Here is a 25,272-nt window from a genome sequence, read left to right on the forward strand (position 1 = left end):
CATATAGTGGAAACAATTGCTGACAGGTTTGTGATAGCATTTGCAAAACAGAGCCAAATAAAGTGTTTAGATTGAGAATTATAAAGTGGCTCTTCGCCTACAATTTAATGATACCGACACGCTATCCATCAAGTTTAATGGTAGTTTGTTTGAAAGTTGGCGAGGAGATGCACAGGTGGTAGGACAGAACCTGAGCCCGAAGATCAACAGTAATATGAATTTTTACAGGGCTTTTGGATTCACCGCAAATTTGTATATCCTCACTATTTACCCGTCAGCAAGTCGTATTTTGAGGAAAAATCAGAGTGAAACTCCATTTTCGAAAAGGAGTCTCTACCGAGTTGTAAATCAAGTATCCATATACCGAGGAGTCGCTCGACAGCGAGGACATGGTTTAGGAGATATGTTAAAATCAACCATTCGTTCGGTGACCCCCTTTCTTCAGAGCAGGGAAATATGTCCTGCTTCAAACGGGTAAAGACATTTTGGGCCGAATTGAAACTCCTATAAATGCCCTGGACGCTACCGAGTCAGACATTCCCGCTTCCATGACACCACAGCAAGGACTAGGCAGAAAGAGATGAGAAAGACAATCTTCCAGAGGACATCACACTCATAAAGCTAGAAAGACTAAGAAAAGAAGAACGGTTTGAGACTTAGACGTTTTTGACTATTAAATAATATAGACAAAAAGTTATGCACCGAGAGTCTTGCACTTGTTCCTAGTCGGGACTAGATCTGTTTGCAATACCACCAACTATGATGATGACGCAAGAATCCCAATGGGTAGAATTTCATCCCGTTTAATATGTCAGGGCTCATGATAAACCCCCATCAAATTTGAAATCAAATGACAGCCAGGAGAGTACATCGATCTGAATAGCAGTTACTTGTACTTAAAAGTCAAAGTTCTAGATAAGGATGAAGGGCATATAGACACTGAAACAATGCTATGCATTTCCTGTTCAGCTCAGTGGATTTATACTTGAATAATAAACTGGTCAACAGCGACACTAGTACTTTCCCTTAACGATCGTACCTGGAAAAGCTCTTGACGTACGGAAAGGAAGCCAAGAACACTCATCTGGATGCTTTGTGGTATAGAAACCTGACACAGCAAACCAATTTAACAACAACAAAGTGGATTCAAGTAGCAAAAGTCAAACAGGTTTGGGTTTTAGTGCCCGTCGAGACAAAATCATAGGAGACAGCAAAAATCTAGAACTGAAGGATCGTTATCATTTAGACATGTGGTCTCAAGAGAAGTATTTGCTGAACGGCATGGATGTCCGTGTGAGACTGAAACTCAGCAGTGTCGCTTTCAATTTGATAGATAAAACTGATGACGCTTACAAAACTGTCATCAAGGAAGCCAAACTTTACGTGCGCCGCGTAGAAGTGTTACCAAAAGTGGGAAACGACATCAATCACACTTTGAGCAGAACGACTGCCAAGTATCCGATACGCCACGTAGAAGTGAACACCATCACCATTCCCACTGGACTGCACTCCATGATCGAATATCATCTGTTTCAAGAGCACTAACCCGCAGGCTGCAACGGAGTCCGCAAAGAAAATCATTACCATTTTTATCACCACGATGTATCCGAAATTGAACCCTATACGAAGCCACCGGACAGTTAGGGACCAACACCAGTCATGATATTACGTACAAGGATTATGCAGGAGGCTACACTTTGTGGGCTTTTCATTTCACTCCAGGCCAAGGCAGCGACGAGGGTCAATTCCACCCCAAAAACTCCTGACACATTCGTGTGGAACTTCAGTTTGCAATAGCCCTACCCAACACAACACTACCCCACACAGCGAATGTCATCATGTATTCCAAATTCGATAATGCGATGACAATCAACAGTTTGAGAGACGTCATTCTTGACTATTTTAAATTATGGAAGCCCATAATTCCGGTTTGAATAGTGGAGAATATATGGAAACGGAACTGGAGGATACCGAGGAAGTAGAACCCCAAGACAAGGACGACACATTTATGAAATCCAAAACAAGAACAACATTTAGTCTCCTGTTTTGCCAAACACCTGGCAGAATAAATTACGGAATTGATCAAGAAAGATTGCTATGGATGCCAAAATTATCATCCCAGTCAAATTGAACACGATAAATGTATGATGCTGAGGCAAACATAAAAATTGGATGAGTATCTGGACGAAGCTTGGAGTCTCATCTCGGACGAAGCCGTGTTTCATCAGTGGTATAAAGACTTGCGTTATTCATTCCACTCCTCCACTGATGGCTCTAGAGACCCATCACATCCAAGTTCTCTTGGCTCAGAGTACGTAGACCAAGCGAAGAAACGGTCACTTATCAGACATTTTCAAACAAAAAGTCAGGATTGAATTGATGACTTATCATTACCTGTGAAGAAAAACAACAAGACAAAACAACAAAACAACGCAAAAATGGATACATGGTCACTTTATTACCTTTTGAACCACAGTTCGTACACCGCTTTTTTAAATCCGGTCGTGTGTGGTAAAGATGAACTGCCTCATCGCAAACGACATTACCATCAAGCTTATGTCATCAACACGGACGACAGTCATCTCCCAGGAACCCACTGGGTAGCCGTCTACTTTCCTCAAGAAGGATGTGTGGAGTACATTGATTCGTATGAATTGCCCTCTTTGGATGACGATATCATTTACTTTATGAGAAGAAATGCCCACACCACACGATTCAATAATGTGAAATTACAAGGCACAGATTACATGGTGTGTGGACAATATTGTGTGTATTTTCTTCATCAACGCACTCTTCGATATTCTTAAGAAAATTTAGTGACTTATTTGGAACGTCACTCTTCTATAAATGATGACAAAGTAGAACAATGGTTTCGTGATCTTTATGGCTATCATTTGTCTTTAGCTAGGAAACGTAGTGTATATGAATGGCCCAATGACTTCCATCAGTGGAAGTCTAGCTCAACTTCACAATGTTGTCACCCTTGTCAAAAATAGTTTGTTTAAAAAATGTTTTATGCTTAATTGTTCATTTTTTTATTTTCAATTAACAATGTTGTGTTGAGAAAAAATGTGTCCTGCTTGTTTTCAATTTTTATCATGATGAATGTTCTTTGACTTCTCTTTATCTCTCACCCTCAAATGAAGCTATCATAGGTTTTCGACTCTAAACATTGTAGGGATGTTTTCTATTGCGTCCGCGCTTGAAAAATATAAAACGAAACGGTCTCCAATGTGGCCAGCCATTTTTGATTCAATCCTAGCCAAGCTAAACGAAGTTTACGTTAATTTGCATCGTCTCAAGCAAAGCCTGATAACCAAACCAGAAGAGATACATAATGTCAGAATGTTGAATGTGACCGAAGACCAAATAGAAGAGCTCTTCAGAGAGGAAATCGAAGAGGAGAAGAAAGAAAGGACGGATAAGTACTGGTAGTATAGCAGCCTATAATGTAGGTTCGCAAGGCCGCTATACCATTCCTATATAAATGCTACACCAAAATGTTGTCCACTTTGAACCGAGCCCCATGAAAATACAATTTTGTTCTATATAATAGTGCTCGAAACTATATGTGGGTAGTTGGTTAGAAAAAGTTTCGTTCTACCCCGTTTCAACGAGCTTCCCAGCTCTTTTTAGGACGAATCGGAACCACGTTCATGCCTTCCTGGGAAGGAAAACATTTCATGGAATGAATGCACCTTCCCTATCGCCCGCAGCCAGCTGCCTAGACCAGCCTGGCTCCATATACTGCCCCATGAAAATGCATTTTTTCTTCGTTCCTTCGCTACCAAGTGCTTTGTACTACGGCGAAGCCATGTATTCCATAGGCCTTTCCCCACTCTCCTTACACACATTCGACCAAAGCCATATCGGTCCTAGAGAGACAGTGTCTGCCTGCTGCCTCTCTTTCTCTCTCTCTCTCTTCTCGCTTGTCCTGTCCTAGGTAGGCTAGCTCTCGCTCACACCTAGCTAGCTACCACAGAGAGAGAGAGAGAGAGAGAGAGAGAGAGAGAGAGAGAGAGAGAGAGAGAGAGAGAGAGAGAGAGTGTCTGCCTGCCTCTCTCTCTCTCTCTCTCTCTACAAAGCAGAGTGGGCAGAGAGAGCAGCAGTAACAGCAGGAATCAGACAGTAGCATTGTCGATTGCTGTGTGGATACGAATGAGTTCTCCTTCTCTTTCAGAAGTAGAAGACCCTATCCTGTGGGAAAGCCTGCCACCAGACAGGGACACAATCTTAGACGATAAAAGATTGCCATAACTCCCTGTCAACAAAACAAGGGCCCTTTTCAGGGCTACCCAAATACTCTGGAAAAGAGATACTAATTCAATTGTCAATTATATGTTATATGTTAGTACGTTAAAACATAGAAGTGTCTCTATAATCACTTAGTTTGTTTGACTTTGTTAGAAGTGTGTCTATAAGCACTTCGTTTCCTTAGCTTGTCAAAAATACTCTGAATGTGTTTGTGTTTGTATCTAGTGTCTGTAAGTAAAATGTGAGTGAATCTTTCTTTTAGGTCCGTGCTTTCTATGATTTTGTTTGGTGATCATATGAACCTTGTGAATTTTGGTGTCAGGAGATTTTTTTCTTTTAATTCACGTCAGCTTTTGATAAATATAAAGGGAGCGCTCATCAGTCTGGCTACTCGTCGTTGACCTGTCAACAGCGACAAAATGAGAAACATTTCAAAATAACTAGAACATCAGATGCACCGGATGTATGCCAGGCGCCTCCTGGACGAGCTAGCCATGGAGGAAATACAGGAGGAAGCCATGCTTGAAGAATAAGTGAAGAGAAAGAATATAGAGAAGGAACAAAGGATATTACCTCACCTGAAGATTAGGCCAGTGTGTAAGGTCAAACGTCTGGTAGCGCCATTACTACCACTAACACAACCACTACCTTATCCACAACCATTACCACCAGCATAGAAACCCGTGGTCCCCCAGAGGGAAAACTGGGAGAAGGAGTTGCGTCAGGAGGACGTAAATAAACCAGATCAACCACGGATGTGGAATAGGACAAGGGGTAAGCATAAGTCCTCAGAATCCCACAAACGGACGATTGAGGTGCTGAAGCCAATCAGGCAGCCCCTGCGCTCCCAAGAGCCAGACTGAACTAGGATCAGGACTAGAATAGGAGATCTTTGTGTTGGGACCGACCTGGAGTTTCACAAATTAAGAGGTGCATCTCAAATTTTAAAAACAGCCCTTTTCATGGCTAACCAAATCTTTAGAAAAGAGACTATTGAAATTGCCAATTTGAGTGAGCGTGTAGTAGTGTGATTATAAACACTCCCTCCTTTACTGATGTGATTGTGTGTGTGTTGGTATGAGCTCGCGTTTGTTTGAGTGGATATTAGATTTGGGGGTTTGCAAGCGTTCGCATACGTTTGTGTGGATAGTATATATATGCTTTTTGTCCTCTTCCCGTGTGTTGATAGTAGATCTGGGTTTGGGTTTTCTCCTTCCCGTGTGTGGATAGTATATTTGGGTCTGTTTTTTCTCCTTCCCGTGTGTAGATAGTATATTTGGTTTTTCTTCTTCTTCTTCTCCTTCCCGTGTGTGGAGAGTATATTTAAGTTTGTTTTTTTTTTCTCCTTCCCGTGTGTGGATAGTATATTTGGGTTTGTTATTTTCTCCTTCCCGTGTGTCGATTTTGTTGTTCTTGTGGGGTTTAACGCCATTTTTCAGCACACGATAGACTATGTATGGCGGCCAGTATTAATGGTGGAGGAAGAACCCGGAAAACCCTCGGGAATAACCACCGACCCACGAGAAGCTAATGGCAAGCTTTCTCACATACCCACATTGGCCGAATCCTAGACTCGAACCCACGCAGCAAGAGGTGAGAAGGCAGTGATCCGTAACGAAGAGCGCTTTAGACCACTCGGCCACTCGGCCCGCCCCCTCGTGTGTGGATAGTATATAATATGTGACGTGAGTGTAATGGATGTTTTCGTTCAAGCCCGTGCTTGACAAATATAAATGCAAAGCGTTCGTCGTTCGCGCCATTCAGCACTGAATAAACGAAGATGGCAATTGATTTGTTGAACAACTTAAAACACAGTTGGTACTGGATGGTGGATACCGCTTATGTAGTGGAAATGCTATAACATGAATGGAGGTATCCAGTTACCAAAGATTTTGCAAAAATTCAAATGACCCGCCTGAACATAGCCAGGGATCTGGTAAAAGGCATGCTAGAGGAGGAAGCAGAATATGTGAGAGTGGGAACCTTAAAGGAAGCCCTTGATATTTGAATTTGACAGTGGCTTTTTGTAAAGTGGAACTAGATTAACTAAAGAAAGAAGAAATGATGAGAAAAAGTTCAGAAGAAGAGTTGAAAAAATTAGAAATAACTTGGCTAAAAAGAGAAATGAAAAAGAAAACTGAAAAAGAGGAGTTTGAAAAAAATGAATGAAAACTGGATAAAGTGCATGATAAATTTTGATCTATCGGACATCTTGACTGGATGCTAGAGGAGGAAAAGAAGAAAGGAATTATTGAGAAAGTGAGGAAATGGTGGAAGAAATGGAAAAAAAGAAAAGAAGAACCCAAAGATCCTTTTCAGGGCCACTCATATGCCTCGAAATGGTTTGCTTTCTTGCCTAATTGTTTTAGACGGTTGTATAGTTGTTTATGTAATAAATGAATGTTCATCTATCTGTCTATATGTTGTGTTATTTATGTCTATTTCCCGCCGGTCCCGTTCTGGCCAAGCGTTCAAGGTTTTATCCCGCTCTCTGGTCCAATTGAGGTCAGACCATTGCTACATTGTTACCAATCTTCAGTACCGTGACGTCACCTTACCTGTTCCATTCATATTGTTCCTATGCAACAACTTCACTTTCCCTTGTCCCTAAACAGCCTCAATATTCCCCATGTTAAATTCCCACTGTGCCTAATCGTGCCCGGGGTGTGTGTCTAAAAATCATTATCCCTAATCGTGCCCACGACCGATTTTTACTAGAATTTCCATTGCCCCTAAACAGCCCCACGATACTATTTATGCAACAGATCAGTTTAAAAAAATACATAAATTGGACACTCGACAGTGAAGGCGAACGTGCTTCTTTTAATTTGCGCTGGCACATAATATCTTTGAAAAACTGAATACTCCACTATTGATCTAAATTTCCATCACAGAAACACGAAATTTTCAATTTAGCTGAATATGTAAAACAGAATTGTCCGGCCGCGTAACCATGGAAATCCGAACAAATGGTTGAAATCAATCAAACCTCGAAAGCCTGAGTTTTGGAAGAGACTAAAGACTTCAAAAAAGTCTGAAACTGTTGTTGATGAGATAATTAGATTTGCAGATTTTATAAGTCCCCACGACGATTTATTCATGACAAATTCCACAGCTTTAACTGGAGTGAAATAAAACCTTTTAAACGAAACGCAATACAAAGTCTGTTTCGAACAATAGGTGCACGAATTCCATACCTCGTGTCTGAAAATCTTTAATTGAACAATTAATTTCCATGACAAATCTCAATTAGGCTGATGTCAAATAGAAGAACCTTTAGTAACCACTTATCTGCTATAGGTTCTGCTCCTATAACTTAAACTTAAACCTAAATTCAAAGGCCCACATTTAATAAAAATTGATGTTTGGTGGGAAGTTTCGGATCGCATGGAGCTGGGACCTCCTCAGCCGCCACCCTCTGCTTGGGCTATTGTTACACCATTCGTGTTCTGTGCATATTTACTTTGGTCAAACTGTATGCATGAGTTCAGATGTGCACTTGTTCGTATATTAAATGTACCCGCACAGCATATATAATAAAACAGCGCTCATGGTGAATGCAGTTGACCATGTTCTTTGACAGAATTTCATTTATTCTGTCTTCTTGAAAAGGTTAGCTTTAAGTAGTGACCAATTTTTGAAGTTGAATTATATATGAGCCATACAATTAATGTGCAAACGTTTGTCACACACACACACACACACACACACACACACACACACACACACATATATATATATATATATATATATATATATATATATATATATATATATATATATATATATATATATATATATATATATATATATATATATATATAATAAAAATCACATGGCGTATAGCAGTCGTTTAATGTGCACTGAATCCAACAAGGGATCACGTGTCAGGGACTGATTAAGATAAATTTAATAACCTGACATCGAACAGTGCAAAACTAGTATATAACTAACCTGAGTACTTTCGACTCTTTTTCAAAGGCAAATACAAAACATAGACAAGACAAATAAATAAATCAGAAAAAACTGTTGTATTTGTATAACTTTACATGGCTGTTTCGACAGGAATTTAACCTTTAGCTACATTATGTTTCAACTGCTTTATTTCAACTTCATGCGGATGCTGGAAAACATTTGTATTGACCCATGAATGGATGAGCCATAATGACATCTGTTATTTTATGTAAATTTATGTAAGCGAAAAATATATCTCGGATATTTCATTGTCATAGTAGTAATTATAGTCCATTAAGCAAATTTATAAAATCATTTCAATGAAAGGTGTCGGCTGCAAAATATAATTTTATTTATGTTCGGCTGTCTTTTTCTAATTGTCTTGGTTTAAACGGCTTGGTTTCAATGTACTCGATTCCATTTCTTTTCTGGTTTCGGAACTCCTCGAATTATCCTGAATTGTTTAAGTGAGTTCCGGACAATGCCGTTTCGACTACCATACAATTGTTTGGCGGATTGAAACGTTGCCGGTTCTGAAACTTATACGGAACTTTTCAATCTTTTGGATTCTAATAAAACTTTCAGGATTATTTTGGATAATTTATATATTGTAAACTAACATAGTTAACATAACGCTATATAATCAAGACAGTTGGAAAACCAGTGCTAAATGACTTAATTTGTAATTCATTTAGAACTCTACATTGGTTATAAGGAACAAAGTTAGAAGATAACTACAACCGTCAAGATTTACATTGATAAAGATGCATGATATAGAGTCAGAGTATTAGGTTCAAACATAACAAAATAGCAGTTAGGACTGATTTAAATCTCTACCTCCTTCCGCTTTTATGTTCCGTTCTTGTCGAAGAATATAATTGTGTAGAATATAATTTCCTATGTGCATCAATCTGATTTGCTGAATGCAAACAACGAATCCGGAGATGTAATACATGGATCCGTCAAAATTGGATATACATATATGATTTCAAATTCTAATAATTTTCTTTGCAAATTTATATGGTTACTTCTGTCAAGTCTTACTCAAAATTTAATTATTCTACAAGAACACACACAAATGTTATCAGTACGTTTTCATAAAACATTAGGAAAACAAATAGAAATATTATATTTAGGGGAATATTTGAAAGAAGGTTGTTGTTGTTCTAGGGTTTAGCGCCATTTTTCAGCACAAGATAGGCCATACATGGCGGCCAATATAACTGGTGGAGGAAGAACCCTGGAAAACCCAAGGAAGAACCACCGACCCACGAGAAGCCACTAGCAGGTTTCCTACGTACCCACGCTAGCCGAGCCTTGGACTCGAAGCCACGCAGACAGAGGTGAGATGGCAGTGATCCGGAACGGTGAGCGCTTTAGACCACTCGGGGCCCCTTGAAAAAAGGTAGTGGTATTTATAGCAAAAGTTGAATTAAGGCAATACTATTTAGGGCAATACTTGAACGAAGGCAATAGTATTTGGGGCAAAACTTTAATGAAGGCAATGGTATTTATGACAATACTTGAATGAAGGCAATAGTGTTTATGTCAATATTTGAATGCAGGCAATGGTATTTAGGGCAATACTTGCATGAAGGCAGTTATATTAATGGCAATACGTGAATGAAGGCATTTTTATTTAAGGCAATACTCGCACGAAGGCAGTGATATTACATGCAACACTTGAGTGAAGTCAATGGTATTTAGGATAATACTTCAAAGAAGGCAATGTTATTTAGGGCAATACTTCAATGAAGGCAATGTAATTCAGGGTAATATTTGCATGAAGGCAATTTTACTAAAGGCAATACTTGACTTAAGTCATAGGCATTAGGGGCAGTACTTACATAAAGGCAATGCTATTATAGGCAATACCTGAGTGAAGTCGATGGTAATTAGGGCTATACTTCAAAGAAGGCAATGGAGGGTAAGGTAATGCATACATGAAAGCAGTGATATTTAGAGCAATACTTGAGTGAAATCAATGACATTTAGGGCTATACTTCAATGAAGGTAATACATTAAAAGCTAATACTCGAATGGGTGTTATCATAGTGAAACGTTGTAAAACAGTGGTTCCCAAAGTGGGCGTTGGGATTACCGAAGGGGTGCTAATAGTGAATATTGCTTGTTACGGGGTAAGGTAGGGGTGCGCTGGGGATAACCAATAAGGCGGTGATCCGAAAACGTTTGGGAATCACTGTTGTAAAACATTCATAACTTATAAGAACCCAACTGATTAACATGTTTTATCGGAAACAATAAAATAATGCATTAGGTTTTAATGATTGGGATTAAATGATCATATGGTAAGCAGTGTTAAAGAATTAGTAAGTCTGTGTTTGTTACAATTGTTATAATGTTTCTCAATGCCGTCTTAATGGTCTTGCCCTCGATTCGAGGGATTGGGTAATGCATGCTTATTCGTGACTTTATAAACGCTTACTTGGAATGTATCTAACAATCTGAGAGGTGTTTTTGTCTCCTTTTTCCGTATCTTAGCACTTGAATATCCGGTTTCTTACAATTGTTGAACATTTTAGCATGATTGCGAAGAGTATATTAACTACAAAAATATAAAGATTCTGTATATCAGTCCAATTTGAACAACTGATTAGACATGTACTCACAATTATCTGGCACTGGACTAATAATGATCCCCTAGGACGAGACGATTTGCACCAAATCACGATTGCCTGCCACCCGTAGTCTATATACCTGGCACCTTTATTCACGATTTACCTGGTATCCATACTTATTAGTACCTCACAACCATGCCATGATTACCTGCCACTGTACTCGTGATTACCTAGGATAATACTCACATTACGAAGTACCATAACATGATTATCTGACACGCGTACTAATGGTCACCCTGAACATTACTTGGCACCCGTACTGGTACTGTTCTTGCGTTTCATGTCGAATACAGAACCCTGACTAAAAGTTATGTAATTTTAGATTAGTTTCATTTCGACCTCGTGCCGCTTTGTTGAAACTAAGTTACACTTACGAAACAAACTTCATGTTATGTTTTAACTCGCATACGCAATTACATCTACAATTAAAATACTACACACGGATTCACAAATCTGAAATTTCAAGCGTGAGTTCAGATTATGTACACAAAATATTCCGCGACTGAGACATCTATTCAGCAATTGGGAATGACTTTTCCTCACATCGTTCCAGTGAAACCATGCATAAATATTTAACTTACCCTTGCGTACTGTCTCAGATCTGTCTTGGCTTGGACAACAAATACTACTCAATGTAATCTTCAAAGTACTTTCAATCCTGTGTGAACGTAAAAGAGAAGTATAATTAATTATACAGCTACATGGAATTAAGAATTATATTAACACGTTTTATAATTTATATAAGGTATTTTTGTAGATGAAAAGGTTAGTATATTTTAGTGATCATTTATAGCCTATATTCCATCATACATTTTCTATTTTTCTATCTATAAATATTGGATACTATCAACTATACAATTTCTAAATTGAATGAAGAGCGAACTTTGCAGAAGTTTTAGGAACTGTTGGGATACTAATGCGCTAGAACGATGCTTATTTGTTTTGGATGTCTTTTAAGAATTAGCTATTTATATGCGAGAACGTATATTAAGACTGAATGGGGTATAGAATATGGCGAATAAGTTAAGCTTTACGGATGCAATTTAACGTAGGATATTTGAGTTCACTAATGCAAAGTTTGGGTCTAGTCATGATGTAGAATATGTGTTCCAGTTATCGTCGCTCTGAATAGTTATTAAGGATTAACAATTGATAGTGACAGGTTATCTTTACTTGTATTTCAGCAAAGAATAACATTTTCTAAATGACATAATTTGAGATATATTCAATTCAAAAGCTAGAGATGAAACTGGATTTCATGTACTAAATAGAAATTCGTGTGTTACGACGCAAAAGCAAGTGTGTTAGCTTAATGGAGTGTGTTGGACAGAAATGATACGAGCCGCGTAAAATAACGAAAGGAGAGCGTACAATTAACACATATTGCAAAAAGGCCCTTGAAACCGTATTTAATAACAAAAAGAAAGCAAACATTACCACGAAATTGTAAAAATCCCTCTATTTCTTAAATACATGTACTTGGGTTTCGTTTTTTTTTTGTACAACGATACCCGAGGGTGATTTATGTATATTGTACAATATTTTCAAACAGTGAGTTCATCCTATGCCGCTCGTGCGAAGTGTTTCCGATGGGATAAAGCGAATACTTCCAGCGCACAGACGATACATGACTGCATCGTCTCTGTATAAATGCATAACTGTAAGCTAAATCTTCACATTACAGAACGTCTTGTCAGTGAGCAGTCTACTTAAATGACTTGAACATCTTTAGCTGTAGAGGTATGTGAATTATATATTAATTTTTTGTGTATAGGTTATAAGTATTATACTGCCACGTTTAGTTTTGTACATTTTCTATGTAGCTTCGGCGTACGTAGCATAATGCAAACATTTTATATTATTGTTTGTGACTCAGCAACTCACCAACATGATTATATTAGCAATAAAACTGCATTCTATTAAGAAACGTTTAATGCCATATGATTCTTATCGGACACAGGTAGGTTTACTTCTGAACCTGTTTATTGCTTTGTAATGTCGTGCCAGTAATGTAATTTGAATAGCTTACCATATATAACGTCATATATGTGGATATTCACACAATCGGTACGAAACCCAGGTGTTACTCTGGACAGTACTCTCATATTGCACCAACATGTCATGAACATATGCAAGGCTGCATATCTTGAGCTGAGACGCATCAACTCAATTCGCAAATATCTTTTAGTTAATGCCACTAAAACACTTGTGTGTTCATTAGTACTTTCAAGACTGGACTATTGTAACTCAGTTATGTTTGGTTCATCACAATATCTGCTCTAGAAACTTTAAAAAGTTCAAAACACAGCTGCTCGGATCATACTTAGAGTACCACGGTCAGAGCACACCTCCCCGTCGCTCTGTACCCTACACTGGATATCCCTTCGATCCAGAATCAAACACAAAATTTGTTCTCTGTGCTACGTTTCACTGTCGAACTCTACTCCAACATACCTATCCGACCTCACCCATGTGTAAACGCCAGCAAGATACTTACGCTCCTCTTTTTACAATCGTATACTCATTATTCCAAGTATGAAAACAAACTCAAATGGACAGCGTTATTTTGTATACCAGGGCTCAGCAACGTGGAGTGAATTGCCCACTGAACTTAGACATAAAGACACAGTGATCTCATTCGACTGCAAGAACAAACTTAAAGACCTAATAATGGTTCCTACCTTAAATATTCTCAGCATGTTTTTTTTAATGTTTTCTAATTTTAATGGTGTTGGTTTTTGTAGTCATGTCATTTTATGTTTGTACCTTATAATTGTTGTCTAATGTTGTAAAGCGCTTAGAGCTTCTTAAGATTAGGCTCTATACAAAGTCCTCATTATTATTATTGTTATTATTATTATTATTATTATTATTATTAAGTGTTATCATATATGCTAGTGCTAGATGTATTTTCAGGTGATCGGAGTCGACGTGGTACCAGCTAACCATATAAGTTGACAATTGCAGCTGTAAAGCTGAACCATAGCAGCCGTACAGCTGAGTGAACTGTGTTGCTGGATGAGTAGCAGGTGTTCGGATCTTGCTGACCAATTGGTGGGCGCTGATTGCTTGACTGACCAAGTTATTGAATGGTGGTCGGTGACTACCTGGAATACTGACTACCTGTTTGACCAGTGTGACTGGCAGCCAAGTGTCTTGGTGATGGAGTGTGTAACTCCATACATGTAATCTTTCAGCGGCAGGCTTATTATGGGGTTGGTGATACCCATTGTTTTGGGATTGTAAAGATATTTTTATTATATGTGTCCCCTTGTTATTAACATTTTACTATTTGAGTACAATACCTCGATTTTCACTATTTGAGTGAATTCACTTTTACTATGTAAGTAAAACACTTAATTTTTTTCGTCGTGTGAAATTGACGTGAACCATTCATCTCTGTCTTTGTACTGTTTAAGGTCATTTATTTGTATTTTCATTTGTTGCGTTATTAGGTTTGAGCGGATTATGTTAATGTTTCCAATGTTTGGAATATACACGCACGTATAAATCCTTTCTCATTCAAGTCATTCATCATTAAATATTATATTTGTATCACCATACAAAGTGTTCTGTTATAAATCCGAAATCCAACCCTTGTTTCAAACATATCAGTCAACCCAATACACATACATTGAACATTTTACGAAGAGTTGATTTCTCCATGATAAATAACATTGTTTTACAGTGAAGTGACTTCCAACAAAAAACGTCCTTTTATCATTAAACAGACATGCATTTTTCACTAGATAACTAACAATTTTGTGCACGTCAGCTGTAGTTTGAAACATTAATTGTTAAATGTGACGTTGTTTGACATGCATCAATGACAACTGATTTTAAATAAATCTCATCAAACAATGAAAAGCTATTCTGATATCGACATGAAAGAACTGCCCAGTGATGAATGCGTTTTAATAACTAACTAAAATCCTGTTGCAACAGCATTTTCCGGGAGTTCCATCTCCTCTTGGATAAACAGAAATCAATATTATTTAAGTTACGTGTTTGGTTCGTGCCTACTGGTATTCATATATTATCATGAAGTGCTTGGCAATTCTGTTTAATTGTGTTCGACCGCAGCAACTGCAGATCGTTAAAAGCAGCACTAAATATAGCCAGAAAGATATTATTACTCAAAAGAAATAATACCAAACAACCAACTATATGAGCGACCAAAGAAAAGAATAGTGGGAAACAACACTATGCAATAAATAAAATCCAGAAATGAAGAAAGGCACGAAGTAAATTGTCGACTATTTTATATTACGGAGAAAAAATCCATGTAGTTAGCTTGGAGGCACGAATCAAACCATTTCCTCATCGTTGGTGGCTTCCTGGGCTAGTAAAGGCTCATAGAAAGGGTGTCTGGTTCTATCAAAAGCCTCCCAGCTATATACCCTGCCTTTGCGTTGAAGCGCCTCAACCGCATCAACAGTCGTTGATGCCTCAAAGGAGCTTTATCAAAATCATGTGTGTTGATCAGTGGCACTACAGGTTTGTGGTCCGTATGAAATCTGAACAAGTCCACCTCATCAAGATATCGTGAAAACTTCTCACAGGCCCACACACATGCAAGACACTCCTTCTCTATCTGTGCATATTTAACCTCTGCAGGGCAGAGTGTTCTGGAACAAAAGACATCTAGCGTGAATTTCTCTCGATGTTGTTGTAATATTTCCCTACGAATTCCATAACTGCTGACATCAGCGCTGACAACTGTTAAATTACAGGGGTCATAAAATGCTAAGACTGGTGTGGCTGTCAGCATGTCCTTGACCTTCGTGAAGGCATAATCCTGGTCTTGACCCCAATACCAGTCTGTGTCTGATTCACAGGACCATAATTGGTGGCATTATTGTAGACAAGTATAGGAGTATGGGAGAACTCTACCAAGGTAGTTGATCATGCCCATGGTGCGTCGAAGCTCACTGATATTAAATGGAGCAGATAACCCTTTCACTGTGGAAATCTTTGCTGGACTGGGAAGCATGCCATCCAAGCTGATCAAGTGACTGGAGAATTCCAGTTTGTTCTTCTTAAATTCACATTTTCTTTGTTGAGCTTGTGACCACTCCTATTGAAATTTTCCAGTACCAAATTTATGCGTCTGTCATGCTCCTCTAAGGTCCTGCCATAAATGAGTATATCATCCCTAATGGCCTCTGCCCCTTCATAGCCAGTCAGCAGCTCTGTCATTTTCCTCTGACAAATATATGGTGCCGACGTTATACCAAATGAGACTTGTTTAAAGCATAAGCGAACCAGCGGTGTAATAAAGCTTCTCATTTTTGCACTTTCTTGATGTAACGGTATTTGATAAAATCTGCTTTCGGCATCAAGTTTGGAGATGACATTGGAGCCTATCAGCTTCGGTGATATATCATCTAGAGTAGGGAGCATATATCTTTCCCGTTTGACAGCCTCATTGAGCTTCTTCAAGTCAACACAAATTCTGACTTTGCCATTTTTCTTAGGGACTGATACCATAGGCGCACACCATTAATGGGATCGGTTGCTTCCACAATGATGCCTTCCTGCTGCTTATGGAGCAGTTCTTCTTTCACCTTAGACAGCAAGGGAAATGATACACGCCTGGGTGCAGCTATACTGTATGGCCTGGCATCATCCTGGAGTATGATCTTTATTGGCTCACACTTCAACAGCCCAAAGTACCCAAAGGCTGTTTTGTTGATCTCTTCAATTCTTTTCACAAGACGCATTGCATGGGATACTGCACGTCCAATGAAATTATTGCCACATGGTCCCTTGATGACAAATACCCGAAACTGGTACGATACTTTCTTATATGTAGTATGTGCCACAAACTCGACTCTTGAATACAGAATTCCTCCAGGGCTGTACAACCGATTGTCTCAACTTTGTTGTTGATGGAAGAACGTTTTAATGTTAATTCAGATATAACTCCTGCTCCAGTGTCTATTTTGAAGTGAACTGAGGCTCCACAAATATTGTCTGTCACACTTTGAACAGGCTGCGCCTACATTTCTTGTGTGGGTATCAAAGAGGACTAAAGTCAAACTTTTTATATACATTGATTTTTCTCGATGATATAGTAAGTATCAATTCGGAATATGCAAATAAAAAAATGTAAACTTTCTACAATTTGCAACCGCTCCGGTGGCCTAGTGGTTAGAGCGTCCGCCTCGGATGCGTGAGGTCGTGGGTTCGATCCCCGGATTAGTCATAACACAGACTTACAAAAATGGTACTAACAGCTGCCTCGCTTGACCCTCAGCATTACGAGGTTAGTGTTAGGACTGGTCGGCCTGGTGTCAGGATGATGTGACTGGGTGGGACATCATGCTACATGTCTGCGGCATTATGCCCCAGTGCTAGACATCACTAAAAACTGTCACTTTGCAGACATCGTAGCGATATGAATGAAAAACTGTTAAAGTTACGTTAAAATTCCAAATCACAACACATCTACAATTTGCAATCGAAAGCACGATCTCTTCTTTATACTCTGTGCTTATCAAGAAGAAAATTCCTTCTTATTTCCTTGTGACAGAATATATTTGCAACAAGTACATTGTCTTCGTACATAAGACTGATTGAAGTGATCGAATCTGAGCATCGGTAGAGGCCAATTGTCTAACATTGACCTAACTATGCTTCTCTCCATCCATGTTAGCAAGTCCTTAAGTGGAGTTGTACTCTGCTTATAATTCATTCAGCGAGAGTTGTACTCATCTTAAAATTAATTTAGTGAGAGCTCTATTCTGCTTACAATTCATTCAGTGAGATTTGTACTCTGATTCTAATTCAATCAGTGATGGTTGTGCTCAGTTTACAATTCATTCAGTGAGAGCAGTGCTCTGCCTATAATTCATTTGGTGTGAGAGTCGTACTCTGTTTACAATTCATTCAGTGATGGCTGTACTTAGGTTACAATTCATTTAGTGAGACTTGTGCTCAGTTTACAATTCATTTGGTGAGCGCTGTATTCTGCTTACAATTCATTCAGTGAGATTTGTACTCTGCTTACATCTCAGTTAGTGATAGTTGTACTCAGTTTACAATTTATTCAGTGAGAGATGTTCTCTGCCTATAATTCTTTGGTGCGAGTCGTGCTCAGTTTACAATTCTTTCATTGATGACTGTACTTAGTTAACAATTCATTTGGTGAGCGCTGTATTCTGCTTACAATTCATTCCGTGAGATTTTTACTCTGCTTACATCTCAGTTAGTGATAGTTGAACTCAGTTTACAATGTATTCAGTGAGAGTTGTGCTCTGCCTTTAATTTCGTGAAAGTCGTACTTAGTTTACAATTCATTCCGTGAGAGCTGTCTTCTGCTTCCAATTCATACAGCGAGAGCTGTATTCTGCTTACAATTCATTCAGTGAGAGTTGTACTTAGTTTACAAGTCATTCAGTGAGAACTGTACTATGCTTACAAATCATACAGTGAGAGTTGTACTATGCTTACATTTCATTCAGTGAGTATTGTACTATTCTCACAAGTCATTCAGTGAGAGTTGTACGCAGGTTGCTATTCATTCAATGAGAGTTCTACTATGCTTACACATCATTCAGTGAGAGTTGTACGTAGATTGCAATGCATTCAGCAAGAGTTGTACTAAGCTTACAGGGGCCCCGAGTGGCCGAGTGGTCTAAAGCGCTCACCGTTACGGATCACTGCCATCTCACCTCTGTCTGCGTGAGTTCGAGTCTCAGCCTCGGCTAACGTTGGTACGTGAGAAAGCCTGCCAGTAGCTTATCGTGGGTCGGTGGTTCTTCCCGGGGTTTTCCAGGGTTCTTCCTCCACCAATTCTACTGGCCGCCATGTATAGCCTATCTTGTGCTGAAAAATGGCGTTAAACCCTACAACAACAACAACAACAACTAAGCTTGCAAGTCATTCACTGAGAGTTGTACTATTCTTACAAGTCATTCAGTGAGAGTTGAACGCAGCATGCAATTTATTTAGTGAGAGTTGTACTATGCTTACAATTCATTCAGTGTCGTTCATTGAGAGTTGAACTGTGCTTCAAAACCATTCAATTAGAGTTGTACTATGCTTACAAGGCATCCAGTGAGAGTTGTACTATGCTTACAAGTCATTCAGTGAGAGCTGCACGCAGCTTGCAATTCATTCAGTGAGAGTTGTACTATACTGACAAGTCATCCAGTGAGAGTTGTACTCTGTGCACAATTCATTTAGTGACAGTTGTACTATACTATTCATTCAGTGGGATTTGTATTTTCTCTGCAATTCATTACGTGAGATTTGTACTCTGCTTACAATTCGTTCACTGAGAGCTGTACTCTGTTATTTTTTGTCAGCGACTAATATAGTGCCCTAAACAAATGTGCTCCATGCGTGCCCTAAACAAATGACAGCCACATTTAGTGTACAAATGTATTTCTTCACAGCTACTAAAAATCTAAATTCTAAGAGATTTTCTAAAACTACTCGACAATGGCCTTATCATCATTCTCACTTTTGTCTCGTCCCCTCACTCCGCCATCATTGGAACACAACTCCCATGCAAAGTTGGTGCACACACACACACGCGCACGCGCGCGCCCGAACACACACACACACACACACACACACACACACACACGTGCGCACGATCACACACACATTCGATTACCATTTGATCATAGTTTGAAATGCAGATGACGTATAATTAAACATTAATTGTTGCATATTCCTCCGTCACAACTTAGCCAAACGGACCAGGTAATAAATATATATAAATAATATGATAAGGCAAGAATTTGGTAATGCCTTAGAACAATTTGGGTAATTGGTTTCTTAGACACTTACAGCATTTCCTAGGGTACTTACAGCATTACCTAGGGTACTTACATCAACACCTAGGGTACTTACAGCATTATCTAGGGTAGTTACAGCATTACATATGATACTTACAGCATTACCTAGCTTACGTACATCATTACCTAGGGTACTTACATGATTACCTAGGGTGCTTAGAGCATTAACTATGGTACTTACAACATTACATAGGTTACTTACACCATTACATAGGGTACTTACAGCATTACCTAGGGTACTTACAGCATTACCTAGGTTACTTACAGTATTACATAGGGTACTTACAGCATTACCTAGGTTACTTACAGCATTACATAGGGTACTTACAGCATTACCTAGGGTACTTACAGCATTACCTAGGTTACTTACAGCATTACCTAGGGTACTTACAGCATTACCTAGGTTACTTACAGCATTACATAGGGTACTTACAGCATTACCTAGGGTACTTACAGCATTACCTAGGTTACTTACAGCATTACATAGGGTACTTACAGCATTACCTAGGGTACTTACAGCATTACCTAGGTTACTTACAGCATTACCTAGGGTACTTACAGCATTACCTAGGGTACTTACAGCATTACCTAGGTTACTTACAGCATTACCTAGGTTACTTACAGTATTACATAGGGTACTTACAGTATTACCTAGGTTACTTACAGTATTACCTAGGTTACTTACAGCATTACCTAGGTTACTTACAGTATTACATAGGGTACTTACAGCATTACCTAGGTTACTTACAGCATTACCTAAGGTAGTTCATATTTTCTTTTTTGAGACTGGGAAATACATGCTTCTTGCTCACGGTGAGATAGCCACATAGCACGATGTGCACGGGTGCTTCACCACTGGTCGTGTAAATGATTTTCTCTATATTTATAGGAGACGTTGTCTTAAACGACACAGTGATCGTTTGGATCTCGTCAAGGAGTGTCAATACACTTACGTTTATCTGGAGCCATAGGGTTAGTGCTAATTAATATATATATATATATATATATATATATATATATATATATATATATATATATAATAATAATAATAATAATAATAATAATATTAATCAGTTTGGTATATTTTTAGCTTGATGGCTAGGCTGGAAGAACCAGAATGGTGATAAGCAGCGTGGCAGCGAAGCCATTTAAGTTAATTCAACCGACAGCGTATCTGTTGCATGCCGGGAATTGTTGGATGGGAATTCCGGATTCTAGAAAAGGCCTAGGAATAGTGATGTGAAGAATTCCGAACTCTTGAATAAAGGGCAGCGTGCACTGGGTTGTGTTTACAAGGACATATGAACCAATCTTGTTTTTGTTTGTATCATTGTATCATATAGTTGTGTGAACTATACGTATTTTTCTCTGTATGGTATGGTTGTGTGAACCATACTTATATTGTATCATATGGCTGTGTGAACCATATATATTTTTGTTGTATCGTATGATTCTGTGCATAGTACTGTGCTTATACCTTTGTATCGTATGCCATGTGAATCATACTATTTTCATTATGTACATATTATGGATGTATGAACCATATTCATATTTTGTTATACATGAATCTGTTTTATTTAATAACGTGTTCTGTATGGTAGTCTTAATATATGTAATGGGTGGATTTGTGAGTCTACTTGCGTATGTATTGTCATGAATGTTTGTTTTTCATTTGTTCATTTTTTTTTTCCATTTCATTAACTTCCATTTCACTGACATTGTGTTATTATCACTCAGTCCAAAAATGCCTTGGGTTTCAATCCTGTTACAATAAACTAGGTGGTATATGCTTTTCAAATGGCTAAGAAGTGAAATGACAGAGGAAAGTTGAACCGCTCCGGTGGCTTAGTGGTTAGAGCGTCCATCTCGGATGCGGGAAAGTCGTGAGTTCTATCCCCTGCCAAGTCATACCAAAGACTTATAAAAATGGTACTAACAGCTGGCGCTCAGCATTAAGAGGTTAGTGTTAGGACTGGTCGGCCGGGTGTCAGGATAATGTGACTGGGTGGGACATCATGCTACGTGTCTGCATGATGCCCCATTGCTAGACATCACTATAAACTGCTACACTGCATACATCGTAGCGATATGAATGAAAAAATGTTAAATGTGTTAAAAATCTAAATCACACACACACACACACACACACACACACACACACAGAGATGAAAGTTGCAATATATCTGCCAGTATAGTGTATCTCGAGTGTTTCGATGTGTAAGCATAATGCGTACCAGTGTATTGTTGAGTGTCTTAAATCGTGTGTAAGAAGACTATCGACCATTGTATTGCATATGTCAAGTGTCTAAAGGTATATGCAAGAAGACTGAGTACCAATTTTTAGTCATAGATCTAGACTCGATAATCAAAATGACAAGACAAAAATGTCGACGAAGCAAAAGTCATGTGTGCACGATCTTTTGAGATCAGTTACCACTAACCATTGGTTAATTATATTTGATTACGGATTTACTGGAAGAGAAATCTTGCCGGTACCCGGCAGCAAACTACCCGGTCGCGTCGGAGTCCTCCATTCCAATTTTGTCCGGTTTCCTACCCCCTTTTCTCACCCCCATTTTTGTCAACAATAAAACTAATTTTATTTCAATTTATTTATTAATGCGGGGGGGGGGGGATGAAGCTTAATGGGCAAGATAATTTTATTTTTCGTAAAATACGACCGGCCCGGTTATTTCTGGGTATTGTAAAATCCAGCCGGCTCCGAATATTCGGTTTGGGTACCCATCCAGCCCAGAATTTAATGATCCGTGATTTTAGAAGTGAAAAACAATACCCACTGGATTTTAATATGCAACATTAAATTGTAGCCGACGCTATTTTAAATGTAACTAAAATATATACTTAAATCTTTATCTTCATTCTATTGTATTTGATCATTATCATAGAGATATGGGTCGAGTACAGCTCCATATTTTATTCAGAAATTTCGAAATAATTTAAAGCGTTCGAGTGTGACAAATATGCACTTTTTAACTGATATTTTCATTTCGGTGACAAGTAATACCATAACCGAACTTATTGATTCGGAAGTTCTGAAAGGTAACATTATAATCGAACTGATACAATGGGGCATATAACTAAATTGATTGATACGGTAGGCCTATAACTGAAGTGATTGATGTGATCTGGGACTGAACAGTGGTTCTGGCCAGATTTGAATATATATACACGACAGTAGAGTTGATTGAATTTATCCTAGCTAATGAATTACAGCCACAAATTGTCTCACGGGGCCCTTTGTCTATATTCACAACATGAGCCTGAATATAATCTCTAATCTCAAATGTATTTGAACTCGCCTAATCTTTTATGCGAGATAAATAACACCGTTTCAGGCAATAGCTAATTTGAAAATACAAGAAGTTCCAAATTCGCTTTGCATGAATATATTTTGAAAGCTCAGAAGTAATCTGTTAAAATAACGCAGACGCAATAGCACTGCTCTCTGTAGAAAGTGACCGCTCCGGTCGCCCAGTGGTTAGAGCGTCTGCCCTGGATACGGGAGGTCGTGGGTTCGAACCCCGGCCGAATCATACCAAAGACTTCTGAAAATGGTACTAACAGCTTCCTCGCTAGGTGCTCAGAATTAAGAGGTTAGTGTTAGGACTTGTCGGCTTGGTGTCAGGATAATGTGACTGGGAGGGACATCATGCTACATGTCCGCGCCATGATGCCCCAGTGCTAGACATCACTTTAAGCTGATACACTGCAGACATCGTAGCGATATGACTGGCAAATCGTTAAAGCTTTGTTAAAATCTAAATCACACATGCACACACACTCTGTAGAACGTCATTATATGCTACGTAAGTACCTTTTTAATGAGTGCTTGCGTGTGGAGTGTGGATTCCCAGAGGTGTCCTTAAGCTAATGAGATTTCACCATTTCTGCGATACACTCTGAGATAGTGAGTTATAACTCAAATATCAATGTTATTCAATCAAGTTGTATAGAATTCAACATCTCATTTATCTACCGTTCGAGTGAAATAAATAAGGTTATATTAACGGATAAAATATTTTCGATGTGCGTACAGGATAATGCAGATCGAAAGAGACGTCAGAAGCATTAACAATTGGCAATGATACTGATAAGAGTCAAGTGTCAAATAGTTCAGGTATGAAATAACATTAATTCTGGTCGAACAGCGGGTCTACTTGCTGTGAAGAACCCAACTGACGTTTGAACTCCTTATGGAGTGAAGTTTTGAACTCATAAATCTTTATACGGCTTTTAAAGCCCAAACAGTTATTGTTTTTAATTACGGAGTTATCATGTGTCTTTTGTACTTTATAAAACTCCGCCTGAAGTGGCAATTATGAACCTTATGAATTTAGAAGGTTGGGAAAAAAGTCGTTAACTATTAATTCCTTAGCAGTAAAATCCAGGAACACTATTATATGTGACTCTTCTTTGTCATTTAAAAAATAAATCTATATGAGTTATAATACTAAAATTATTGCTTGGATAAATCTAAAAGAACTATATAGATTCAAAATGTGAAATAAACTATTTGCTTAAATAGTAAAGAGCCGCAACCGAGTCTCAAGTGAGGTGTGGGTATCCTATGTAAAGTAGGATACAAATGTTATCGAGCAAAACGGGACATTAGGCAGCTACGTTGAAAAGTATCGAAAAAACATTTTTCCCCTAAATATTGGTTCAGTATTTTCACATAATAAGCCTGTCTGGCTAGAGATGGTAATACTGTACTAGGTATTGTATATTTTGGTTGAAAATGTAATCGGTTGCAGACTGTCTTCTAACGGAAAAGAACATTATGCCACAGGTTTATCATGTGGGGTGAGTGTAATGGCGGACAATATAATAAATGTAATATATTCTGTTCATTTTGGCCTGAAATCTAATCGATTAGGGTTTGTCTGCCTTTTTAATTGAAAGTCAGTATTACGCAGTAGGTTTATTAGAAGAAAGAGAATATAATAAAATGTCTGAAACATTGTTGGTCAAAAAAGGAGAGACTTCGTATACCTATATCTAAAGCGTACACTACATACATGTCAGCAGTGGTGGCAGCCAGTACCGCAACGACTCAGATCAGGAAGTGGAAAAGGGTTGAGGCAGTTGTAGCTGATGCTGTTTAGTCCAAATTTTATTTCAAAACCCTACGGTGCTTTTCAGGAACACCCTATTCTCGTAAAACGCATATGCTATTCAAGCATACCCACGGTACGTGTCTTATGCACCTGTACGTACATGTCTTCGACACGAAATCCATAAAACGTAGGCACCTTGCCACGCTTGTGTGATAGTATATAAGTATGTTTGAGGGTGTAGTGTGTGTACTTGCTTATGTCTGCTATTTTTACACAGAGTAAAATGTTTTGTTAACAACTAGAAAACAATCAATCTATGATGAGTAACTTCAGTAGTTTAGGTTTTGGCGTTAAAAACCAAACTAAACGAACTCAAACTGGTTTGATATAATAGAACGTAAAATCGCACACAGAGCTTGTCTTTTTTGATGCGGTGTATTCATCACATTCGATAAACCTGGTGTTCGAAAGTTATCAGGTTATCCCATATAAACATTTTACTGTCGCATTACTATAGTTTTAGTGAAGAAGCGGAAT

General features: G+C 38.5%; 1 protein-coding gene across 5 annotated transcripts in view; it reads right to left on the reverse strand.

The window, feature by feature from the left end:
• LOC149781212 (G protein-coupled receptor dmsr-1-like) overlaps window positions 1–25,272 on the reverse strand; it is a 470,961-nt gene that overhangs the window by 239,606 nt on the left and 206,083 nt on the right. For all 5 annotated transcript variants that reach the window (XM_089935289.1, XM_089935283.1, XM_089935285.1 and 2 more), the window contains exon 2: window positions 11,429–11,505. The gene's annotated coding sequence lies outside the window, so the exon portion shown is untranslated. The remainder of the gene's footprint in view (window positions 1–11,428; window positions 11,506–25,272) is intronic.

This window comes from Sinohyriopsis cumingii, chromosome 15 (assembly GCF_028554795.1).
Source record: "Sinohyriopsis cumingii isolate HCF-2022 chromosome 15, ASM2855479v2, whole genome shotgun sequence".
Classification (NCBI taxonomy): domain Eukaryota; kingdom Metazoa; phylum Mollusca; class Bivalvia; order Unionida; family Unionidae; genus Sinohyriopsis; species Sinohyriopsis cumingii.